Source organism: Anolis carolinensis, chromosome 4 (genome assembly GCF_035594765.1).
Source record: "Anolis carolinensis isolate JA03-04 chromosome 4, rAnoCar3.1.pri, whole genome shotgun sequence".
NCBI classification, from domain to species: domain Eukaryota; kingdom Metazoa; phylum Chordata; class Lepidosauria; order Squamata; family Dactyloidae; genus Anolis; species Anolis carolinensis.
In genome coordinates, this window is record NC_085844.1 from 57,108,633 (window position 1) to 57,124,747 (window position 16,115).

A 16,115-nucleotide genomic window follows, 5' to 3' on the forward strand; every position below is an offset into this window, starting at 1 on the left:
TGGATAGTAGGTATCATAAAGATACCAAATCCTGTTTGGTCTTGGAAACTAAGCAAGTAAGCACTTGGATGGGAGATTGCCAATGAATACGTACTAGGTGTTGTAGGCAATATTTCAAAGAAAGGAACTGTCAAAGACATCTCTGTGTATTCTTTTGAATAGAAAACACTATGAAATTCACAAGGTTGCCATTCATTGACTAGCAACTTGAAGGAAAATACATACACTAAAGCTTTTTGTCCTATCTTTAGTTATCTTTAGTTATCTGGGAATAAACACAAAATAACTTGAAGGAACACAACTACAGTAGAGTCTCACTTATCCAACACTCACTTATCCAACGTTCTGGATTATCCAACACATTTTTGTACTCAATGTTTTCAATAATTGTGATATTTTGGTGCTAAATTCGTAAATACAGTAATTACTACATAGCATTAATGTCTAATGAACTACTTTTTCTGTCAAATTTGTTGTATAACGTGATGTTTTGGTGCTTAATTTGTAAAATCATAACCTATTTTGATGTTTATTAGGCTTTTTAAAAATCTCTCCTTATTATCCAACATATTTGCTTATCCAACGTTCTGCCGGCCCGTTTATGTTGGATAAGTGAGACTCTACTGTACCACCAAGAATATGGCTATAGGGAAGGACAAAAGGGCAGGGCAAATGGGAACATTGCCTTCCATTTTTTCCCTTTCCTCCACAGGAAACGTTATTTGTGTTCCCAAATGTATAAGACTGCATTCACTTAAATCTTCCCTTGTGCATGTAATAGCATGTAAGCATTCAACAAAAACTAGCAGACAAAGTTACCAAGAAATTGCACAGCTATTGCTCCATTTTATTGAGTATTTTATTGGGCTTGTTTGATTGGTTTATGTTAACTGATATTGTTATTGTTATAAATGTTAATGTAATTTACTTGTATTCTATGTGTTTTAAGACACTACTATGTGCTTCCTATAAGCCTCCCCAGTCCCTTTTGGGAGATGGTGGTGGATTATAAATAAAATTATTATTATTATTATTATTATTATTATTATTATTATTATTATTATTATTATTATTGACACAAAGACATAATATGACACAGCAAATGAGATATATATGCTGGATTTAGTATCACAGAATCACAAGTCAAACACTTCCCAAGTGTTTAGAACTGTGTGATGTATTTTCGGATTATTATTGTATGACACAGCAAACAAGATAGATATGCTGAATTTCGTATCACAAAATCACAAATCGAACACTTCCCAAGCGTTTAGGACTGTGTGATGTATTTTCGGATGATGCACGCAGATCCCAGTAGGGTGGCCTTTTGCAGTTGGCCGATCGTAATTTTGTCAATGTTTAACATTAATTTTGTTAATGTTTATTATTATTATTATTATTATTATTATTATTATTATTATTATTATTATTATTATTATTATGCTTCACCAAACTACAACTCCTAGGATTCCATAGTATTGAGCCCTGGTAGTAAAAGTGGTGTCAACCACCATTCAGTCTACAATGTAAATGCCTGTCTTGAAATATTCCATCTGATTTTCTTTATCTTGAAACTGTTCACTTCTCATTGCTCCCCCTTCTCCCTCTCCCTCCAGAAACTCATATCCTGCTGCATCTTTATTTCAAAGCTTCAGAAAATACAGGAATTCTGGATGCATCTACACCAGTGGTTCTCAACCTGTGGGTTCCCAGATGTTTAGGCCTTCAACTCCCAGATATCCTAACAACTGACGAACTGGCTGGGATTTCTGGGAGTTGTAGGCCAAAACACCTGGGGACCCACAGGTTGAGAACCACTGATCTATAGAATTAATGCAGCTGGACACCAATGCTATGGAATCTCTGGAGGGAGTTTGGTATCCTTTGGCAGAGAAGATTCAGGAGTTTGTAAGACTATAACTCCTAGGATTCCATAGCATTGCACCATGGTAGTTAAAGTGGTGTCAAACTACAATATAGATGCACCCTCAGGGTTCCTGAATCTTCAAAAGATCTTCAAACCCAAATACACATCTCCAAGTCAAGGAATGTCAGACGGGAAGGGCACAGCCAAAGGTTACCAGGCTCTTTTGCAATGCCCTCCCCTGCAAAACCCTTCCCTTGGATAGAGAAAAAAGGGAAAGAAAACTAGGCGCTAAAAACAGGATACAGATTACCATGTCCACCTCCTAAACCCATTGAGACAGGCCTGTAAGGGGGGTGGGAGGGTTAAGGGTTCAAAACCCTCAAATGTTTCAGGGTTTATTCATGAATTGGTTAGCCAGTTTAATAATAATAATAATAATAATAATAATAATAATAATAATAATAATAATAATAATAATAATAATAATAATGGGTTAGTTGCTGGGTCTTATAGTTCACCAATAATCCAAGAGCGTTCTGAACTCCACCAACTATGGAATTGAACCAAACTTGGCACACAGCAGCTGTATGGCCATGTTCCAGAAGCATTCTCTCCTATCGTTTCACCCACATCTATGGCAGGCATCCTCAGAGGTTGTGTGAGGTATGTTGGAAACTAGGCCAGTGGGGTTTATATATCTGTGGAATGCCCAGGTGAACTACAACTCCAAATCTCAAGGTAAATGCCCACCAAACCCTTCCAGTATTTTCTGTTGCTCATGGGAGTTCTGAGTGCCAAGTTTGGTTCAATTCCATCCTTGGTGGAGCTAAGAGTTCTCTTTGATAGATGAACTATAAATCCCAGCAACTACAACTCCCAAATGACAAAATCAGCATGCACCCCCAGCCCCACCAGTATTCAAATTTGGGCATATCAGGTATTTGTGCCAAATTTGGTCCAGTGAATGAAAATACATCCTGCATGTCAGATATTTACATTACAATTCATAACAGTAGCAAAATTACAATCATGAAGTAGCAATGAAAATAATGTTATGGTTGGGAGTCACCACAACATGAGGAACTGTATTAAGGGGTCACAGCATTAGGAAGGTTGAGAAGCAGTGCTTTAAGGGATCTGGGCAGAAAAACAACTTTCACCCCTCTTGTTATTGCCTCCTTTGGTGTGACCCAAAGCACCTTTGAAGTGCCACCGATTTAGCAAAAGAATACATTTTTAAGCAGGGGGAGGACCCTCATGTTCTTCCTCCTAGTTGTACTCACTATTGCCATTGGGAGCATCTACACTGTAGAATTAAAGCAAATTGACACCACTTTGTCTGCTATGGCTCATTGATGCCAGAAAAGTAGTATCGTCACCTCACCAAAATACAAATTTCAAGATTCCATCTGACTAAGGGATAGTAGATAAAGTGGTGTCAAACTGCATTAATTGTACAATGTAGATGCACCTTCTAAGTAAGTAAGCCAACCCTCTGAACACGTAGGAATTTACTCCAGAATAAATGTTACTAAAATGTGCTACTGTGCCTGCCAGCCCTGCTATCTATTTGGAATTTCCCTGGAATCAGGGGTTTACATATTTTTAGGATCAGATACCAAGTCTTTGTTGGTATTGTGAAAATAAACATTTTTTTTTTAAAAAAAGGTAGAATGATCAAAAGGGTTGCTGTGAGTTTTCCATGCTGTATGGCCATGTTCCAGTAGCATTCTGCCCTGACATTTTGCCTGCATCTATGGCAGAGCTTCAGAGGGGTTGGCTTTATAATTTATTTTCCTCATCTTTTATAACAAGAAAATGTCTATCTATATATGTGTGTGTGTATTTATATATAGATAGATATGTAGCTTTCTATATGTAGTAGTTAGGTAGGTTTTAATTTAATATACATAATTTACTATACTTGTGAGGTCTGTTGGAAACGAGGCAAGTGGGGTTTATATATCTGTGGAATGTTCAAGGTGGGAGAAAGAAAGAACTCTTGTCTGCCTGAGGCAGGTGTGAATGTTGCAATTGGCCACCTTGATTAGCCTTGCAGCTTCAAGGTCTGGCTGCTTCCTGCCTGGGGGTATCCTTTGTTGGGAGGTGTTGGCTGGCCCTGATTGATTCGTGTCTGGAATTCCCCTGTTTTCTGAGTGTTGTTCTTTATTTACTGTCCTGGAGTTTTAAAAATACGAGTAGCCAGTAAAATCAGGACAGTAAATAAAGAACACCACTCAGAAAACGGGAATTGCAGACATGAATCAATCAGGGCCAGCTAACATCTCCCAACATAGGATTCCCCAGACAAGAAGCAGCCAGGCTTTGACGCTTAAAGGCCATTCAATGCTAATCAAGATGGCCCAATTGCAACATTCACACTTGCCTCAAGCAGACAAGAGTTCTTTCTCCCACCCTGGACATTATTCACAGATATATAAACCTCGCTTTCCTTTTTCCTCTCAGCCGCTTAAGGAAGGGGCCTGAGGCTGTTAGGAATGGTGGGAGTTGAAGTTCAAAACAACTGGAGGGCCCAATTTGGCCCAGGCCTGCTCTAGAGTCTGCAGTGTCGATGAGCCCATAACTCCGACGCTCAAGCCTTTCTGCCACGCTGGCACCGGGAAAGGCAGAGCGATCTGTAAACACATGGCAGTCCCGGCGTTATTTCCTCCTCTCTTTCTTTTCCCCCCAAGGATTGCTGCCTCCCTGATCTCCAACTTTATATCTCTTTTGTTTTCCTCAACCACGGGTTCCGTCCACAATATTTTATCGGTTTGCATTTTCAGATCTGAGTGGCAAAAACAGCTGAACGGAAAGTCCTATCCACAGTCACAAAACAAAAGTCTTGCCACCTTTAGCCAGCTGACTCATAGATTCGCCTTTCTCAAACTCCTATTAAGTAACACCCGGAAGGTTGTGAGATTAAGAACCATAATTATGAGGACAGTTGTGTTATTTTTTGATGTGCTGATACGCGACTCAAAGTGATTTACATATTAAGACAGATACAATTTCAACCAACTGAAACTCTAACAACCACTATGTCAGGCCACACAGAGAAGCCACTGAAGTGCACAAGCAGGTGGACAGTTTCAACAGAAAGGAGGAAACCATGAAAATGAACAAAATCTTGCTGCCACTATCGAAAAACTCTTGAATCAGGCCAGTAAATAAAGAACAACATTATGAAAACAGGAGAATTCCAGACAAGAAGTAATCAAACACCTCCCAACAAAGGATTCCCCCAGGCAGGAATCAGCCAGGCTTTGAAACTGACAGGCTTTTCAATGCTAATCAAGGTAATTACAACATTCACACTTGCCTCCAACAGACAAGAGTTCTTTCTCCTACCCTGGACCTTCCACAGATATATAAACCTCAGTTGCTTAGTTTCCAACAAACCTCACAACCTCTGAGGATGACTGCCATAGATGTGTACGAGACGTCAGGAAAGAATGCTTCTGGGACATGGCCATACAGCCCGGAAAACTCACAGCGACCCAATGATACCGACAACAAATTGAAATTAAGCTACCATCCTCTGAAAGACTCCCTCTCCTCCAAGATTTGAAACATGATTTTAAAGGGAGACCTATGGTCTCTCCTCTTGTCTTGCCGACAATTAAAATAGGCTTCTTTTTGAAAAGAGAGATAAAGCCACAGGTCTTTATCTTGCTTGTTGTCACAGCAGGTCTGTAAACCAGGCCACGGCTGTTCCCATTTGAAGTAAGAGACTCCCCAAATTTCTCCTATGTTTGAGTAAGTATCTCAGACACAACAATTGGGGGATTTCTGTATGATGTCCATTTGCCAAAAATGTTTTAATATACAAGGTACAATTTGACCCACAATAGAATAGGCTTTCCTAATAAAATTATAATTTCCAACTGCTTTGAAACATTGGCAGTAAAGTAGTGTCTAAACCATGATAACCTTCTAAACCTATTCAGCAGTACTACTAATGCTATCCCACTTCTTATACTAACTTATTTCTTATACTATCTTACTATCTTATTTTTATCGTATCTTATATACTATCTTACTACTGTCTTATTTCTTATACTATCTTTCTTCTTATACTATCTTATTTCTTTCTAGGTTTTTTTTGTTTCCCCCATACTGAGTTCTGGAGAACCAAAATTTATGTATCTCTCTGTGTAAATTTGACTCCATTTTTGGTGCATTTTCTGTGCATTGTTTAAAACTAAAAAAGCTTCTTTATAATATACATATACACACAGTCTTATTATAATAAGATAAAATTCCAGGTTTCACAAGCTATTTGTTTGTTGGTTGTTATTTGGTGCCATAAATTAAACCACAGATCCATATTTTAATCAAAAACCATTTTGTGACTCCCATCTGGCATACATCTCTTAACTGCAGTTGAAGTGATTTACTATTAATTACGTAATTAGTGCTGGGAGGTATCTTTTTTCAATTCTTGCCACTTTGGAGTTTACATTAATCCATGTTATGTTGATAGACAGCTTAGAAATCAAATCAGTGAAATGACTGGTACACTAAACAGATCAAGACAGGCCTCAAAAGACATTAGCAAATGTGCTTAGGGTCACAATTAATTGCCAGCTAATGATAAGTATTTAAATTCCACCTTCCTGATAGGGTTAGAGCTTCCCAAGTGATTTAAAAAGGAAATTTCAATTCCTTTAAAAATGAATTGACTATTTTCTTGCATAAAGAATTTACATAATTTTAAACTATGTAAAATGGGAAAAAGAACTCTAAATGCTTAATTTAATTTAAAATAACATACATTCCACGCTTAACATTTTCTAAAACTTTCTATGTAATTAAATAGGAAGGTCTGTTAGAACAAAGAATATAAATCCCTGGAACTCAATGTCACTGCTGTACACTGATTTGCAACAACATTCTGGGAACTCCAGCAGGACTTTTCTAGCTTTATACCATTTTTATATTAAAAGTTTTATTCGAAAATTAAAAAGTTAATATTCAAATATTACTTTAAAATTCCAATCTATTTGAATTAGTCTAGCAGCTGGATATATAAACCAAACTCATGTTGATGGATGTGTGTGTTACAAAGCACTCCAATAGTTATACTACAGAGTTCAGTTTTAGTCCACAATAAACTGACTAGGCACCTCTTTTGAATTCAGATGGAAATACACATATTCGTCTGGCATGTTAGGAACATTATCAGTATGAAATTGACAAAACCTATTTTATTCCTCATGAAAACTAGGATACACATTCCTGTAAAAATCACAGGAACCCACTGAATGACCTCGGGCTAGTTGCACTCTCTCTGTCCAAGCTTGCCTTTCTCTTCTTACTCAGTCTTTCCAAGGAAACCTTAGGGCACAATAACCTTTATTCTCTTGAAGCCTCATATGAAAAAATAAAGATGTTTCAATATGTACAGTTTTAGTGGCCATTTCCAAAGAAACTGTTAAGGGGGGGAAGAGACATGGAACTCTCTGTCCTTAACATCAAAACACCAGAAATGGTTAGTATACAGCTCCCAACAAAGGATTCCCCCAAGTAGTAAGCAGCCAGACCTTGAAGCTAAAAGGCTATTCAATGCTAATCAAGGTGACCAATTGAAACATTCACACTTGCCTCAAACAGACAAGAGTCCTCTCTCCCACCCTGAACCCCACTTGACTAGTTTCCAACACACTTCACAACCTCTGAGGATGCCTGCCATAGATGTGGGCAAAATGTCAGGAGATAATGCTTCTGAAACATGGCCATACAGCCCAGAAAACTCACAGCAACACAATGGCTAGTATAGCTTATCAATTCTAAAATGAAACTCAAACGCACCTGAACCAGAAAACATAATATCATGGCAATAGAGACTCTACCCAGATCCAGAGCCTGTTCCTATGGGCCTAGGCAGTACCATGAAGTCTGTCACTTATCCTAAACATCAAGCATATATTTTGGTTTATTCCACATTCAGACTGCAGCTCTAGCCAAGTGAGGAATGTTGGGAAATGCAATCCAAAAATATCTTTAGGGTCACATGATTCTTAACCCCTCTGCAGTGACCTGGAAAGGTTACATTTGATTCAATTTACTTTAGACAATGCCTGCCCTATATCATCTGAAATAATAATATATATCAGAAGCTGCGAATCCTGGGGATTGGGACCAATGTCTAAAAGGACTGGCCTTCAGTATGGGCTGATTGATTGTCCCATTGATTCCTTGCATAAACAAACAAAGTCAGAAGGTCTGAGAATGAAGTTTTGCCAAACAATCAAAACACCCACACACCTTGAAACACCTAGCAATTGTATTCCTAAGTATATGGCCTACTGTTGTAAAATGAATGAGATACAAATAATAAATGTCATAATGACAACAACAAACATATCAGCTGCAGTGAAACTCCAACAGAGAATCTTAAAGAACAGCAGATTAAGAGGACAGCAAGGTACTTACTGATAGACACTATTTATTTTTCATTTCTATTTACTATCTATAGTGAAAGATATCATTTTTGTATTTGATCAAACAAGCTAGACATCCCAACTGGAAATACAATTCTCTCAACATGGCTTGGGAAATTTAATTTTTAACTATTTTTAACTACAACCCGCAAAGTCCATTGAGTAACACAGCCACTGACCATGATAGCTTGTGGATTCCGAGATATGTAACTTTTGGAATTCTTATTCTAATAAATGCTACTATATTAGGTTTGGAATGTAAGCAAACCAGGGCTGGGGTAGCTCTGTGCAATGCGACTTGAAGCTATGATGGCCCCATGGATTTCATAGGGTTTTCTTAAGCAAGGAATACTCAGAGGCAGAACACCTGGTATTCAGAGAGCCACTTTGATGTTGCGGTTTGGATGTTTGAATCCTCACTTCACCTAGGAAAGTCATTTGGGGACTAGGAACAAATCACACTTTTTCAGCCTCACACTCTCAGAGCCTTCACAACTAATCTTGCCAAGGTCAGAGATAGTTGGAAAAGACTTGAAGGCACACAGTAACAAAAATGGTATTTGAGGGATTCCCTTGGGCAAGAAATACTCAAAGTGATTGGTCACTATCTTGAAAAATTAACATCTCAACAAGGGCAATCTTAATTCAGAATTTTCTTCCTTTCCTCTATTTCTAATTTAACTATTTCAGGTAAGACATCATTAGGGCTTCAGTTCCAAGCACATTTACTAGGGAGTAAATCTCCTTAAAACAATAAGCTCCCAGTCTTTAAGAAACATGACAGGAGGATAGTGTTATAAAAGTATTAATTCAGTTATTTTGTTTAAAATTATTTTTGAATCAATTGGAATTTTTTAAAAAATTCATTCTCACTTCTTTATGTTACTTTTTAAAAAACTATCATCCTGAGGGCATTTTTAAAAGCAGAGTTCAGCAATGGTTTCAAAGTTTGCTTACCAGTCATTGAACTTTGTTCAGTTAAGAGCTTGCTTACAATTAAAAAAAATAATGAGTTGCAAAAGATATAGTTAAATTTCCAAGACTCTGTCTCATTTTTTTCAAAAATAAAAATTGTCAAGTCAATGGCCCAAACTTCCAGGATCCCCAAGGTCATTTTTCCAACTACTGGGACCCCTTCCACACAGTTGAATAAATTCCCACAATATCTGCTTTCAACTGGAATATATGGCAGTGTAGACTCAGAGCCCTTCCACACAGCCATATAACCCAGAATATCAAGTCAGAATAACCCACAATATCTGCTTTGAACTGGAATATCTGAGTCCATACTGCCATATATCCCAATTCAAAGCCGAAAATGTGGTATTTTATTCAGCTGTGTGGAAAGGGGCCTCAGATAACCCAGTTCAAAGCAGATATTGTGGGATTTTCTGCCTTGATATTCTGGGCTATATGGTTTTGTGGCAGGGCCCTCTTTGACATACTTTACATAGCATAAGATACTTTTAGGCGTCAGACTTTTGAGTTGGATTGAAAACTTATCCCACAAATTTGGAGGAGTGAAGATGTAATCATACCACAAATAACATTTAGTTGCCTGAGGTGGTTTGGAAAGAAAGAAAAAGTGAAGGCAAAGGGGAGGTGTGGAATAAAACTGAGATTTCTGGTTTTCTGGGATGAATTATGATTTGCAATCTCTGCTAAAGGTTTGGACAGGGGTATCAACCACATGCTTTGGAGTTCGGCACATATTTGAAGCAACCAATTTGTCACATTTTGTCTCCCTTACACACCACACCAAGGCGCTTTCTTCAAGACTGCACATTTTAAAAGCCAAGACTAATACTATTTTGAGGGCCCTTCCAGACAGGCCCTATATCCCAGGATCTGATGCCAGGTTTTCTGTTTATCCCAGATTATCTGGCAATGCTGACTCCGCCTGGTATAATCCAGTTTAAATTAGAAAACCTGAGATCAGATCCTGGGATATAGGGCCTGTCTGGAAGTACCCTGAGTAAACTTTTCTTGTTGATTATTCCATCTGGGTGGATGGAACAGACCATCTGCCTGTTTATCCATAGCTTCTGGGAAATTTACAGAAAATAACAAGTGTTTTACTCAGTGGTAAATACCAGTGTATTCAGTGAGATTTATGATACACACACACATATATATCACATACATATATCCATAAATATATTTGAGTATGTCAGATATTTTACAACACTGGCCATTTTCAGGTAAACATGAGGCCTAAGGGAGCACTACATACAAAATTGACATCTATTACACCAATCTACTAACTGAGAGAATTATCTTTTTTTTACAAAAGAAAAGGGTTAATTCGGTTGATAAAACCTGGCAAAATTTCATTAATGTGAGTTAATTTTTTTAAGGGAAAGTGACATCAACCCTGAATAAACTCATATAAAAAAGGGAAAGTAGAGCAGTCTTCGGGGAGCTTTAAGACAAATACATTTAATTTGTCATGACCTTTTTTGGACTATCCTCTATAAAACTTCGTATCAAAATAAATGTATTAATTTAATATATTAGGGGGAAAGGAAGGGTAAACAAGTTATCTGTTTACCCTTCCTCCTTTTTTATCCTGAGTTTTTTTTTTAAAAAAAAAATAGAAAACCTATAATTTTAACAAGTGCTCTCAAATATAGTTGGTCTTCGATGCTGATTTTGATTCATGAATTCAACCATCCATGGCTTGAAAATATTCAAAAACATTTCAAAAAGTTTTCTTTGATTTTACCATTTAATATAAGCTCACCATTTTACAATGCCATCGTATATAATGGGTTTTGAGCACCCCTGAATTTAATATCTATTGAGGTCCTTATGGATACCAAGGGACCAAGGTATATGTTGTTATTGGCAATTCAATTATAATGAATAATCCTTACATAGCTTGAATAGCAGTATGGACTCTGATAAGCCAATTCAAAGCAGATATTGTGGGTTATTTGCCTTGATATTCTAGGTTATATGGCTGTGTGGAAGGGCCCTTTGTCTTTATGCAAGACAGCACAAATATATTGCATTAAATTGAATATGTCATATTTTACAAGACTTGGTAAACATTTGGCTGTTTCACCAATATCTTCCTTTCTCGTCGCTGATTGTAGCATGAAATACATGAAATATTTCAACTGTGATTAGCCTCTCTTTTAGAAAGTAGCACAAGATGATATCTTTCCAGACAAAAAGTGGAAATATATCCTTTTAAAAAACTTATTTTTCTCTTTTAAAAATGCTTTGACTTATGTTTTATGGAAGAAGAGGAAAAATGAAACCTAACCATTAAGTTCAGTTACTTAAAGATCTTTTGATCACTTCCAAAGAGTTTTTAGCTCTTAAAAAAAACCTCAGTTTACCTAATTTTCATGAAAATGAAAGTGATTTGTTTGTAGGCAGAGGATTAGTTCAGCATTCCTAAATATACATTTAAAAAGACACTCTTGGTGTTTATCTGCAAACTGCATTTTTAGCTTGGAGGTTATCTCTCCCTTTCAATTAACCATTATCATCTCTGTCTGATTAAAGTTAATCTAAATCCCAGAAATGGCCTTTCTCCTTGATATAAACCCAAAGTAAATCTTGCTCTCAGATCTCCTTGAACACTTTCCTTTTTTAAAAAAAGTCTCCATTCACCTGACCAAGAGAAAGTGTGTGTCTATTATCTCTTTTTCTGTCACAAGGAAAAAGTCAAAGGATGAGAGGGTTTTGATTGAGTGAAATGAGATGAAGAGATGTGTTTTTAAGCAACACCTTCTTGTTATAGAGTAAATATTGACTGTATATGGCCAAACGATTTCTTGATTTGTGTCAACTACATTGACAGATTCTAGGCATGAGTGGCAAATTTTGCCTCATCTTCTTTAGATATTAAATTACAGAATTAGAAGTAATTCATTTCCCAAGAAGAAATTACTAGCCCTGGCTAAGAGGAACTGGGACCTTCCTTCTGCAAAATAATTACAACTGTGGTTCCAATTCCCTATCCTTTGTAAATAAAATAAAAGTACAATTGTGGAAGATTTAACTGAACTGACATTTCTTAAAAATTTTCTTGATTCAAATTTTTGGGAACAGCAGGAAAAGGTATTAATGTGCTTTGGGAACATTAATACTAACCAAATGAGTATTGCTTTCAATTACTTCTTGGTGGTGATTTAATAGTTTAACTTGTGTTTAGTGGTGAACCTTTTGAATACTATCTCTTTGAGTGGAAAGGCAGGATTTAAAAAGTAATGAAAGAAATACAGTAAAGCCAATAGCACAAAAGTTTTAAAAAATACATCCCTGTGCTTTGGAGAGTTTGCATTTCATATATGAAAACCAACCTTGGAAAGGTAAAATACTGTCATTCCTGTTTTAAAACCATTACTACTAGAGAACTGAATTCTTTATCTGGCTACTGCTCAGAATAAAGAAATGTTGCCTGGTCTGTTTAGTCTAATTGTTGCTAATTTAGTAAAGGAAAAGTGAGGTCCAATACACATTGGTAGCAAGGCTCGCTGAAATCAGACTGAACCAGATCTGTGTAGGACTCCCATATACAAAGTTAAGATTTCGATGAACACATCCACACAGGAGGAATTCCCATTGTGTTTAACAAGGCTACCGTTTCCAAGCATGTTTGTGCCCTTCCAGTTGCCTACAGTGCAAGGCTAGAATTTAATTTAAGGATTTTACCTTCGAAAGACTGTATGGTTCAATCCAGTGTGTCTGTTCTAAAACCTGGAAAACACACCAGATTGCACCAGAACTCCTTATTCAATGCTTCACAGCAATTTTGGGGAGAATCTGAGCTGTTAAGCTCAAAATAACTCTCAGTTGGGGTGATTCCACCATAAGGATAGCAGAGTACTAGAAGTAAACTTCATAACCAGCAGAAACTTAAGTGTGATGAGCTAGGATAAGCTAACTGCTCAGATTCCCCAACTACTTCTTCCTTCCATGGATCTCCATGGAGTTGTTGTTGTTTCCAATTGAGCAAAGGGACCACATATGCCCAACCTCTCCTTTCCTTCCCCCACATACCCAGAGCTCAGGAAATTGCTTTTTGGGCTACCAAAATAATAATAATAATAATAATAATAATAATAATAATAATAATAATAAGAAGAAGAAGAAGAAGAAGAAGAAGAAGAAGAAGAAGAAGAAGAAGGACTTTCTAGCTTTTATAGATTTCACAATTCCAGCTGACAGCCTTCTGAGAAGGCCTTACAATGGCCAAATCCGAAAATCTTAACCTTTTCCCTGCTTCTCCTCCTTGTAAACCAATAGTAGAAGTTAAACTGGGATGGTAGCAGCAGAAAGAGAAGAAGAAATGTGAAAAGATACTCTGAAATAACTATTTCTCCCTGAAATTATGATTTCCTTGGCAAAATTGTTCAGAAAAGGGCTTCTTTCCTCTGAGGCTGAGAAATTCTGATTTCACCCAGTGGATTTCTATGGCCAAGGGAGATCCAGGCTCTACACTCAGGTTGACACCACTTGAACTCGCAGGGCTCAATGCTAAGGGATCCTAGGAGTTGTACTTGCCAATTTTTTTAGCCTTCCTTGCTCAAGAGAGAGAGCTAGGGCTTCACCAAGCTGCAAATCACATAGCATTGGGTCATGGCTAAAGTGGTGTCACTGTCAACCTGCATGGATTCTGCAGTGTAGATGCACTCCTGGGGCCCAAAGCTCAAGCCAATGGAGTTTCTAACCCTGTTTAAAGCAGAAAACCTGGGATGGGATCCTGGGATAAAGGGCCTGCCTAGAAGGTCCCTGAGATATGGTCTTCATGGTGAAGACATACATGTGCTATTCAGAAGTATGCCTGTACTGTTAAATCAGTGAATTGAAATATCAAGTCTATTTTATGATCACATTCAGTTTACCATTTCTTATTAAACAGTACTCGCTGATAAATAAAGTCTAGTTTGTTTATTCCTAAATGATAGAAGAGGAGGAAGTAATATTTATAATGTCTCTTAATGCAATCATAACATTTAAAAATCATTTTTACACATTTAGACCATTGTGCTGCCCAAAATCTAGATAAATTACACTATGTAGCAAGAGTTTTGTTCCTGGGTGGTACATGTCATTTCCTAATTGATTCTATCATAAAAACATAGGGAAAGTTTATCAAACTGCAAAAACTTGGTTTGTTTGCAAGGGACATCCTGCAACACATTTTACTATCTTTTTTCAATGCATATCTCATAGAGTCTCAACCAATTTGACATACTGTAGTTTCTGTCAGCCACGTTTCCGGAGTATAACAACTACTTTCAAAGTGAGTACTACAGAATTAAAAAAGGAAATTTAAACCAGGAACAGAATTGGTTTCAAATGTTGTAACATAGGGTAATACAAGAAGAGAAGGAGGAAGATGAGGCAATACACATAATGTGTAATGTAATCATACAATTTGAAATTCATGGTTACAGCTTTGATACCAAAACCTGTAACATAAAAAAAACATTTTTCTCCTTGGTGTTATTTGGGTTCTCTGGGGCGCTGACTCAGGGCCCTTCCACATAGCCCCAAATCCCTGAATATCAAGGCAGAAAATCCCACAACATGCACTTTGAACTGGTTTATTTGAGTCCACATTGCCATTTATCCCAGTTCTAAGCAGATAATGTGGGATTTTATTCAGCTGTGTGGAAGGGGCCTCAGAACACTGCATTGGATGGACCCTCGCCAGCTTTAGTTTCTTAGATATGGTTATCATAATGAAATGTGGTAGATGGCATATATTCTGCCTATTGTCTGCTGTGCTTTGTCTTGATGTAAACTGTATTGTATGGTTTTTTTTGGGCAGTGAATGGTTGCCATATATTTGGAAACCGCCCTGAGTCCCTTGAGGAGATAGGGCTATCTGTAAATAAAGTATATTATTATTATTATTATTATTATTATTATTATTATTATTATTATTATTATTATTATTATTATTATTATTACTATTATTAAGCTTCCGAAACCCTGAGAGGCTTCCTTGGGAGTAAAATCCTTCAAGCAACATGCTCCTCCTACACTGAATACACAGGGAAGAATGTAGGAAGCCAAAATGAATCAAGAAAGACCTTAGGAAAAAATAGTAATTAGTTTTCTGACCTAGAATTGCATTTTGAGCTCTAATTCGACTTGGATCTTAGCTCCGAGTTCATAAAACTCTTCCTAGAGTACATTTATACCAGGTATGGGGCAACTTGGGCCTTCCAGGTGTTTTGGACGTCAACCCTTACCCTTCCTAACAGCCTCATGCTCTTTCCTTGGGGAGAAAAAACATGGTCCCAAACACATGGAGGGCCGAGGTTTGCCCATGCCTGGCATAGATCCTAGCGTGCAAGCACCATCCAGATCTCAAATGGGTTCCGGCAATTCCTATAATATCATCAGCACAGCCAAACCACTTTCTCAAATTGTACCTTGTATATTAAAACATTTTGGCAAATTGACATCATACAGAAATCTCCCAATGGTTGTGCCCGAGATACTTAAACACAGGAGAGATGTGTGGCCTCTCTTGTTTCAAATGCGAACATCAGTGACCTGGTTTACAGACCTGCTGTGACAACAAGCAAGATAAAGACCTGTGGCTTTATCTCTCTTTTCAAAAAGAAGCCTATTTTAATTGTCGGCAAGACAAGAGGAGAAACCGTTAAGTCTCCCTTTTAAATCATGTTTCAAATCTTGGAGGAGAGGAGTCTTTCCGAGGATGGTAGCTTAATTTCAATTTGTTGTCGAAGGCTTTCATGGCCGGAATCAATGGGTTTCTGTGATTTTGTCCGGCCATGTTCCAGAAGCATTATTTCCTGACGTTTCGC

General features: G+C 37.4%; 1 protein-coding gene across 1 annotated transcript in view; it reads right to left on the reverse strand.

The window, feature by feature from the left end:
* Window positions 1-16,115, reverse strand: part of gata6 (GATA binding protein 6) — a 46,951-nt gene that overhangs the window by 24,319 nt on the left and 6,517 nt on the right. The window lies entirely within an intron of this gene.